Source organism: Corythoichthys intestinalis, chromosome 2, assembly GCF_030265065.1.
Source record: "Corythoichthys intestinalis isolate RoL2023-P3 chromosome 2, ASM3026506v1, whole genome shotgun sequence".
NCBI lineage: Eukaryota > Metazoa > Chordata > Actinopteri > Syngnathiformes > Syngnathidae > Corythoichthys > Corythoichthys intestinalis.
This window is the reverse complement of record NC_080396.1, coordinates 77,498,580-77,509,002: the sequence shown is the minus strand read 5'-3', so window position 1 is coordinate 77,509,002 and position 10,423 is coordinate 77,498,580.

Genomic DNA, 10,423 nt, shown 5'->3' with positions numbered 1-10,423 from the left:
TTCGCTAAACACGCACCCCTCCATTTTCTAGAGGGGCATGACCGCACATGTCCCAACATCCGGACATGGACATGTATGGACATTCACCCAATTAAGACACACCCATGATCACAAACACTTGAATTAACTCCCCAAACTAGATCCATCCAAACCGGACAAAAACCCTTTAATTAACTCAATCCCAAAATAGATCAATCAAAACCACATGAAACCATTTAATTAACTCCCCAATTTAGACCCATCAAAAACCCTTTAATTAACCCCCCAATTAGATCATTCAAAACCACAATAACCCTCTAATTACAAGACATTAAGTCATACCCATGACCGCAAACCCAATAATTAACTCCCATTTTACATCAATCAAAACCACATCAAATAATGATACCAACTTAAATCAAAGGCCTGCGGTCAAGGGGGGCGGGGTCAAAGGGTTCAAAGTCGTAAATCATCCATTTCCGCGCCCGACAATGCAATATATGTTTCAAACACTAGATAGCGCCATTGTATCACGTTTCAGTGGGTGTGGTGCTCAGGTTTGCAGGGGCGCGGTTTTGAGAAATGTCAACGCCTTTTCCGAGCCCACCCCAAACGCTATAGGCTGGTTCAGGCAGAAGGGGGCGGAGATTCACAACAGGTAGAGAGACATGTTTCAAATCAGTTCCACATGGGATCGCTAGGATGTAACACCTAAAAAAAGACTCTCTCTTCAAAAAACAACAATGCTGGTAGGCTACTTTTTAACTATTATTTGTATGCTTTTAAATACATAGTACATGCTAACTATCAAAAACCGTCAGGCAACTATTTAACTATTATTTGTGTGCTCTTAAATACGTTGTACATGCTAACTATCAAAAGCCGCCAGGTCCCTATTTAACTATTATTTGGATACGCTATGCATGCTAACGATCAAAAACTCTGGAGAAAACTCACCTGAAGTTATATCAGAAAAGTTTCACCAGCGTTGAATTGTTCAAGCAGAATCCATTCTTGAAAAACGTTGTACTTTGGCGTAGAAGTGATGACTTTGTTTGGGTAACTTTTAAAAACACTGTAGATTTAAAAAATGCTTGAAATGGCGCTCACACATACTTTTACAATCTTTTAGCCCAACAAAAACTACCTGAGCTAAGAAAACAATCAAAACGCAGGACAATGACACAACGCGCTCTGCTAAGGTAAGCTAGCCTGCAAAATGACCGTTTAGCATTGCTTCAAAACTAACCTATTCGCGACACACCCACAATGACCATGGGTTCCGGTTGGGAAACTGCCCAGACATGTCTTGGTGGGTGTGGTGCTCAGGTTTACAGGGGCGCGGTTTTGAGAAATGTCAACGCCTTTTCCGCGACCGACAATGCAATATACGTTTCAAACACAAGATGGCATTATTGTATCACGTTTCAGCGGGTGTGGTGCTCAGGTTTACAGGGGCGCGGTTTTGACAAACGTCAACACCTTTTCCGCGCCCACCCCAAACGCTATAGGCTGGTTCAGGTACATGGGGGCGGAGATTCACAACAGGTAGTGAGACATGTTTCAAATCAGTTCCACATGGGATCGCGAGGATGTAACACCTAAAAAAGACTCTCTCCAAAAAACAACAATGCTGGTAGGCTACTTTTTAACTCTTATTTGGTTGCTTTTAAATACATAGTACATGCTAACTATCAAAAACCGTCAGGCATCTATTTAACTATTATTTGTATGCTCTTAAATACGTTGTACATGCTAACTATCAAAAGCTGCCAGGTCCCTATTTAACTATTAAATGGATACACTATGCATGCTAACTATCAAAACTCTTGAGAAAACTCACCTGAAGTTATATCAGAAAAGTTTCACCAGCGTTGAATTGTTCAAGCAGAATCCATTCTTGAAAAACGTTGTACTTTGGAGTAGAAGTGGTGATTTTGTTTGGGTAACTTTTAAAAACACTGTAGATTTAGAAAATGCTTGAAATGGCGCTCACACAAACTTTTACAATCTTTTAGCCCAACAAAAACTACCTGAGCTAAGAAAACACTCAAAAAGCAGGAGAATGACACACCGCGCTCTGTTCAGGTAAGCTAGTCACAAAATGACTTGCATTGCTTCAAAACTAACCTCTTCGCGACACACCCACAATGACCATGGGTTCCGGTTGGGAAACTGCCCAGACATGTCTTGAAAACCCGTCCTACTCACCCCTGACCTAACCCACCCTAACCTTTCTTCTCCAAAACTTCAAAGCTACATTTCCACTTCAAACACTTCCAAACATTCCTAACATTCCGGATACCCCACCCGTAACCCCACCACACTTCCTCCGGAACTGCCCTAGGCTGCAAACACCCCCCCAAACACCATAACAATACTAACCATTGTCTTCTTACGAAACTTCAAAGGAATATTTTCACTTCAAACACTTTCGGACATTCCACACATTCCGTAACACTTCCTCCGGAACTAACCTCGGGGCTAAATACCTCCATAACAATAACAGGGGCGGGGCTTAAAGATCATTATCCTTTGACAGGTGCATAAAGGGGCGGGGCTTAAGGGCAATAAATCATTCAAAAGGGGCGGGGCTTATGGCCATAAATCTTATTTTGACATTTGCTGAATTCTATCTCTCTCTCTCTCTCGCACCATATTATAAGGCGCACCTTCAGTGAATGACATATTTAAAACGTTTTCCATATATAAGGAGCACTGGATTATAAGGCCGTAGAATAAACGCTACAGTAGAGGCTGGGGTTATTTTATGTACTGTATTTGACCAGAGCATGTATAAAGGCCAAAAACGCCTGTGAATATACCTGCTGCTAATGCTGAATTATCAAATATAAAACTATTTATTCAAATTTTGGGGGAATTATGTGTCTTTTTGGTCCCAAAATGTTGATGTATAATTCGTCAGTGAAGAAAACAACAGTTTGGACATGAAGTTCAAGGCTAGCGCTGTTGCCTTCATTTGAATAGTGATTGTACTGACACTTCTACTTGCTGCTCTCTGTTCAACAACCCACTGTTCAACTTTGTCCTCTAATTGTAGCCATCTTGCTTTGGTGCTGCGGAAACTCTGTTTAGTCTTCTTTACTTGGTGCAGCTCATCCTCTTGCTTCCTCCACTTCCGCACCCTTTATTCGTTAATGTTAAACTCTCTCGCTGCTGCTGTATTCCCTTGTTCTTCTACGTGCCTGATCACATTGAGTTTAAACTCTGCGTTGTAACCGTGTCTCTTAATAGGAGCCATTTCAGGGTCTTTACAAAAACACACAAATGGAAATGAAACGCCGTTTTATATATCCCAACATGCACCGTGCACTACTTCTTCTTCGGGGGGAAATGGAGTCGGCGGCTGTGTGTGTGTGTGGGGGTGGGGGGGGGGGGGGTGGTTGTGCGTGTGTGTGTGTGTGTGTGCGCGTGCGTGCGTGTATGAATACAAACATGGCAAGCAAGTAAGATTTTGTATATTATGATGGAGAGTGTTATTTGTGGTTTTTAATTATAATGGTGCAATTTTGTAACCCTGTTTTTGATTGCAAATTTGTATGAATCTGTCAAAAAAAAAAACTGTTGTGGCTCACTATTGATTCATATATAAAGCGTGCCGGATTATAAGGTGCACTGTTGGCTTTTGAGAAAATTTAAGGCTTTTAGTTATGCCTTATAGTCAGGGGTGCACATAATTTTTTTGCCCAGGTTCTCAGAGGAGGACCTGGAGATGTGACTTGGTCCTCATTGAGCTTGAGAGCCGACCCGCCTGATGCGATAAATTTATGACAAGCTTTACTTAGAGCCAATTAACTTTAATTAATTATATTAACAATTAATGCTTGATTAACATCAACTGGCACAACAAAATTGCCATTACTTTGAAGTGAAATGTAAAGAAATAAGAAGCACCAATTCAAAATAAAGGGCATTATGCGGCTCCCACATTAACTCCAAGCCTTTTTAAAAGTGGGATATCCTCCTCATAAGACCTCATTGAACGTGCATGTTTAGCTTTGTAAAATGCGAGCAAAAACACGTTTGTGAGTGCATGTCGCTGTTCATTACCTTTATTCCGCCACTTGTCCATTGGGCGAGTGGGGTCCTGTTTGACATCGATAGTTTGCTTAATTGCCACATGCTCTCTGTTTTTTTCGTGCTTTTCAAAGTTTGGATGGCTGGAATTCTTTGACCCTACATAAAATGCGCTGCTCTTATCGGCGACATTGGGATTCTCACAGCACATTTTGTACCGCATTTCCGTGCGAGCATCATTTGCTTCTAGCCATGGTACCTCCTGTAGCCACTTTTCAGCAAAGTCCTTTTTTTCGGTAGCTCCGGTGACGTCTCTGTCGTCTGTCTGTCTTTTGACGGGGGTGGGGGAACACGGAAGTAATTTAGTGATGGCCAAATGAAGCCTCATGACGCAATGAAGCTTTGCAGCCAATTGGTTTGCACATGTAGCAAAGCTTCATGGTGCTTCATTTACCCTATGGCGCCATCAAGTGGTCTAGAAGCCCAAGAGGTCAACATTGTTAAGAATTCAATGGCTATTTGCTTAAGACAAAGATATGAATGTGCTTGTGTTAGTAATTTAGTATGTGAACAAAATACAACAAATGCTAAGGGTAATTTGTTATTCATTTTTATTTAGAAATAATAGCTTTCCCACAGTGGCTGGCTTTAAACAGTTTCTTTTTTTTTTGGGAAAATATTTCACCAGCTTTAGAAAATATTCTTTCACAAGGCACAGATGAAGCTGGGGTGCAGAGAAATGTGAGTGCCAGTTTATATAAATTTGGGTAGGTATTCTTTTGTGCCTCCCAGTACACCAATGGATTGTTCATTCTGTTGATGTTTGGTTCAGGTAGGTACACACACACACTCACATTTATATTAAAGTAGTTTTTCTCCCTTACCTTATTGAAAGCAATCAAATCAAAATGTTCCCATACAGGGGAGGATCGCTCTTTTCGCGCAGGTTCCATCGCAAGCAAAGGACAAGGCTCGAAAAAAGATTGCACTGGTTGCACTGTTGCGCACAGATGTAACAAGTACAGGAGCCCGAAATCCACAAAATGTGAGATAACAGGCGATCGCCATTGCGTTTTGCAACCAATTTATACCGTAGTCTGTCCTGTTTTTGCAATGTGCGCCAAACGTTGGATCACTTCCGAAGCACTCACGAGATTCAGCCGGCCGCCGGCCACCGGCCGCCGGCGAGGCTTCCCACGTCATCATTTCCGGGTTTTGCCGAAATGAAGCGCGCCTCGCTACAAGCTTCGTGGAAACCCCCCTCCCATTACTCGACACAAGCTTCGGAACCTCGGCTCATTTCGTCCCATCACTAAAGTAATTACTCAGTGTGGCCTGCCTCTTCAAAATTTTGAGAAGTTATTTTCTCTTGTCCGCCGCAAATACAGTGGTCAGCCATCGGTACGCAAAAGCGTATGGAAGCCGTTGAGGGCCAGCGCATTTGTCTACGTCCAGTACGCATGCGGACCACTTATGTGCACCCCTGCTTATAGTGCAGAAAATATAGTAAGATTCTGATTCCAGTCTTTTGTTAGTACCCTGACTTTTGTTGGACTTAAGAGTTGTTGGATTGCCCATTCGTTTTGTTTGTACTTTGTTTTTTGTTGGCTTTAAATACTTTTTGCACTGTCTATCTGCCTCACGTCCCTTTCCCTGCATCTGGGTCGACACCACCTGCCTGCTCGCAAACCCTGACAGACATTCAATTCAATTCAAACAACTTTATTGTTCCATTAGGAACTTAATCACAAACACAGAAAAAGACATACTAGACCATTGATTCTCAACTGGTCTGGCGTTGGGATGTCAATGCAATGACCCTGCGCTATATAAGTATAACACCATAACACCACACCATTTACCCACTAATGACAAGCTGCAACCTAAATCAAAAATAATTTTCAAATTTCTCCAATTTATTGAATAAACATTTTATGATAATATGCAAGCACAAAAAATATAATAACAAACCAAAATGTGACCAGTAAGTGGCAATGCCACAGAGGGAACTGTTCCCTTTAATGTTAAATTAACTGCATTTAAACCAAATCCCAAACACTTCAGCAACCACCACACACACACGCACACACACACAATCTTTTGTTTACTACTGTATATTCTTAACAGCCAACACTACAATATGGACTGACTAGCATGTTATTGTTCGCGATGTACTGTACGTCGAGCAATTACTCAGCATCACTCGAGCCAGTGTATATAAAGTCACCAGGATCTGAGGCAGACGTTGAAGATCTTGTGCCCAATTTCAACCAGGCGCATGGCATGCCACAGTGTTTGTGGTTCATCGACTGTACGCACATCGAAGTGAAGATGATGCCGTGCAACTCGATGGATTTCATCAACAGAATAGGGAAGTGCTCCTACAATGTGCAGGCAGCGTGCGACTACAAGGATGGCTGTGACTGTGAAATGACCTGGCAGTGTACACGATGCCCGTATCTTTGCAAATTCCGCCGTTAGCATACAGCACAAAGATGGAACAATTCCTTCTTGTCCAAAAGTAGCTACTAGCAGACAAAGGTCGTGTGCCTGTGTTTTTTTTTTTTTTTTGTTTTGTTTTTTTTGTGGTAACACAGCCTATCCGCTGATGCTTTCTCATGAAGGAATATCCAAACAGTGGACTCGCACAACAGGAGTGGTATTTTGGTTAGCACTTTGCAAGGCACGTATGGGTATTGAGTGTGCATTTGGTGCACTCTTGTGTATGTTTGTTTTGTACTCCATAATTACTGTGAAGCCTTGAAGGAGCCGCTATATAAGCAGGCACTGGCTGCGGCTGTGGTGTACGACAGACAGTTTCAGCCCCCAAGCATCAGTTACGCAAGAGGAGACAATGAAGACGAAGGCAGAAGAGTAAGGGATGTCCTATCCAGTTTTCTTGACCCGCAGAGAAATTGTGTTTTGTCGATTGATTCTTTCATCTCCTGCCAGGCCTCGCAGTTAAAAAAAGATTGGAATTCTAGTGCCGTTAATGGTTGCCTTTGTGTTAAGGTTTGATTACACTCTTTAACTATTTAAAGTTGTCATTAAAATTTTTCTCTGCTATGTTGGCTTCGACTTGTTTCATTGTGACAAGTAGAGCATTTTAAAACATGTGGGACATAGAAAGCATACTAATATACTTTTTCTTAAACGAATGAATTCTCATCTTTTAAAATTCCTGTATTTCATTGATTATGAAACTGCATTCATAACATACAAAGCGAAGAATAAACAACTTTCTGGAAATTATAGATGTTACAACTTGAGTGAGGAGTTTCAAATTAAATTTAAAATCATCCTTCTTACATTTAAGACCATTAATGGGTTGGGGCCATCTTATCTCACCGATGATCTGGTTCCATATCGCTCCAACAGAACACTCCGCTCTCAGAATGCAGGTCTACTGATAGTTCCCAGGGTTTCTAAAAGTACTGTCGGAGCTAGAGCCTTTAGCCACCAAGCCCCCCTTGTAAAAAGAAAAGCACCTCACATGAAATAGCTGGGAAAAAATATGCAAGATGAGTATATACCACCCTTTGGTTCAGAAACAAACTATTATTCAGGTTTCATACAATGGTGTAAATATTACATTTAATTTGAAACCAAATTAAATTAAACTGAACTAGAGCTCCACATCTATGTGCATGTGTTGTGGACCATTCCATTAGTTGCAGGTGTTTGTTTTGTTTGCTTTGCTTAAATGAAATGAAACAAGCTTGATACATCCAAATAATATTCTAACAGCTGATGACCAGTATTATCTACTCTCAATGAGTTTTCTTCAGTCAGAAAAGTAATAGTTAAAAAAGATTAATCACGATAAAAAAGTGCACTAATTAGGAGTGTAATAAATAAAAAATCGACACCACTAATTGTATTGTTAGTTTATTATTCACTGTGTTTCATCATTTGTAAGGTTTGTTTTGTTTAGTTTTGCTAAACGCACAAGTGCACTTTTTATCGCCGCTTTTTGGTTACGTAACAACTAGCCGAACGGACTTATGACGTACGTGAGTGTAAAGACGTGTCCCAATTCGTAGGGCTGATGTTTCAAGCCCTACTCCTTATTTCTTTGTTTGAAGGGCCAAGGGGTGGGGGAAGAAAAATAGAAATGGCATGCATAAGTGCATGGTGCATAAGTAATGGCTCCATTTACGAAACAAAGGCTAGGCTCGGCTTGGGGGCGGATCCCAAGGTGTCCCAAAATGGGACACCTTTGGGGATGATCCCAGGGTGTCCCAAAATGGGACACCCATGGTACTTCTAGTGTTAATGGAATTATAATGTATTTTTATGGGAAAATCCTGCTCGACATACGGCCATTTCGACTTACAAACAAGGTCCTGGAACTAATTAATTAATTATGTATTAATTATAACTAATTAATTATTATGTAGAGGTACCACTGTAATTCATATTCCATATGGCACAAGACAGTTATTTGTCATGACCATACCATTTATTTAGCCATTGGGGAAAAATAATAAATAAAAAGAACATCCTGTAAAAATATTGGAGAATAGAGATTGAAACAATGATGGCATTTTGCTTGCCTGGCACGGCCAGACTGTTCTCCCTGTATTTTTCCAACACTGTGAGGATACCCTGGGACCAAGACCATTAACGGCCTCTCGAGCAAGAACAAAATTAACCGTCCAATCAGATTAGTTTATTTGCGTGACGTGTTCGTAACGAACAACGTCACTCTTCCACGTCGGAAGTCGTCTCCACAACCACACCGATGGCGGACAGGAGAGCCGAGAATATGTTCCAATCCGCGGTAAAATCAGTTTAAATTACCAAAAACACATCGACACAAGTCATTGACAACAATCTGTCTCGCGCTAGCCATGTTGAATAAACTCCGCTCTCCTCGTATATTTACTTCCGCGCGCAAGTACCTCGTCGCTTTACTAACGTCACGTCTGCCCATTGCTGATTGGTCCACTCCGCTGTCTGTTTGCTGTGGGTGGCTCCGCCCTGGAAATTTTATCCGCTGAATGGTGGCCAGACTCAATAGCTGGAACAGCGGTGAGTCTGGTGCACCAGGCTAGCATTTTGCTGCTCCCTATAGCTTTATTCTTGTTCTCAATCTCCTGCCTAAATGGGCTGAATTCTAAAACAGCTGAAATCGTTACCCTGCCGATGTCATCATCCAGCTGGGGAATCTAGAGTCAGATTAAAAGACTATTTCTTGACAATTGTACTTTGCCTAAAGGTTGTATATAATCTGTTCCAAAAGCAGTTTTTGCATTTCCAGGGTCCCCCCAGGATTGATAAATCTAAATTCAAGACTTTTAAGACCTTTTTTAATGCCATTTCAACTGAAAATTAATACTTTTCTCGCACCCATTATTTAAATAATATTGAATCATATTAAAAAAATAAAGCACTGAAGATCAAATTTAACCTCAATTACTAAATGTGTTTGACAAAAGAATGCACATTTATTGAAGATACAATTAAAACACATTTAAATACAAGGTCTTTCAGAATTTTTTTCCCCAGGATATAATTTGCCTATCATCATGCCATGTTATTCAGATCAACGTTACCCCGCACTCGTTCCAATAATAGACAGTGTCAACCGTGTTGTGTATATGAGAGTGAATGATGAATCTACGACTCCGGTTTATCCACGCTAAGGCTACTGCACCTGCCAATACCCCATTGAAAATGGCTAACTCTTGACTTAAAACTGCGAAATTCACATTCATTCGAAAGGCAAACCGTGCAGAAATACATTATTGCATCTAACACATTTTAATTGGAGAAATTTGCAACTTACTTTGAAATGTTAAGCAGGTCCACTGCCTTCGCATGACCCATAAACTGCGACCCAAAGTATCTGGATGCGACTTGGTCACCGATCCAATACCTGACATGCTGGTCCAACTGTTTGGACTTGGTTGTCTTGTTGGGGCTTTCGTCGAACATAACAACTAAGGCATCTGAGTAGTTCCTTGCGTTAGCACACAGCTACATGCTAATGATGCTAACGGCGCACACGCACGAGGTGCAGTGCATCGTAAAAATTCTACGCGTCATCTTCGTTATGGATTTTTTTAAAATTAATAAATAACTTCGTCATGGATATAATTTAGGTTGCCCTGAGATGTTCTTGAAAATTAAAACCACGGTGAAAAAATTCCAGACTTATGACAGCTAATTTAATACTTTTAATACCTTTAATAATGGAAAACTAAATTCAATGCTTTTTTAATACTTTTAATAACCCGCGGGTACCCTGATTTCTGTGGTTTTAAGAGGTTTAAGCATTAATTCGGAACCGCTTATCCTCAAGAGGGTCAAGGGGATGCCGGAGCCTATCCCAGCTAAACTATGGGCAGAAACTGGGGTACAACCTGAATTGGTTCCCAGCCAATTGCAGGGCACAAGGAGG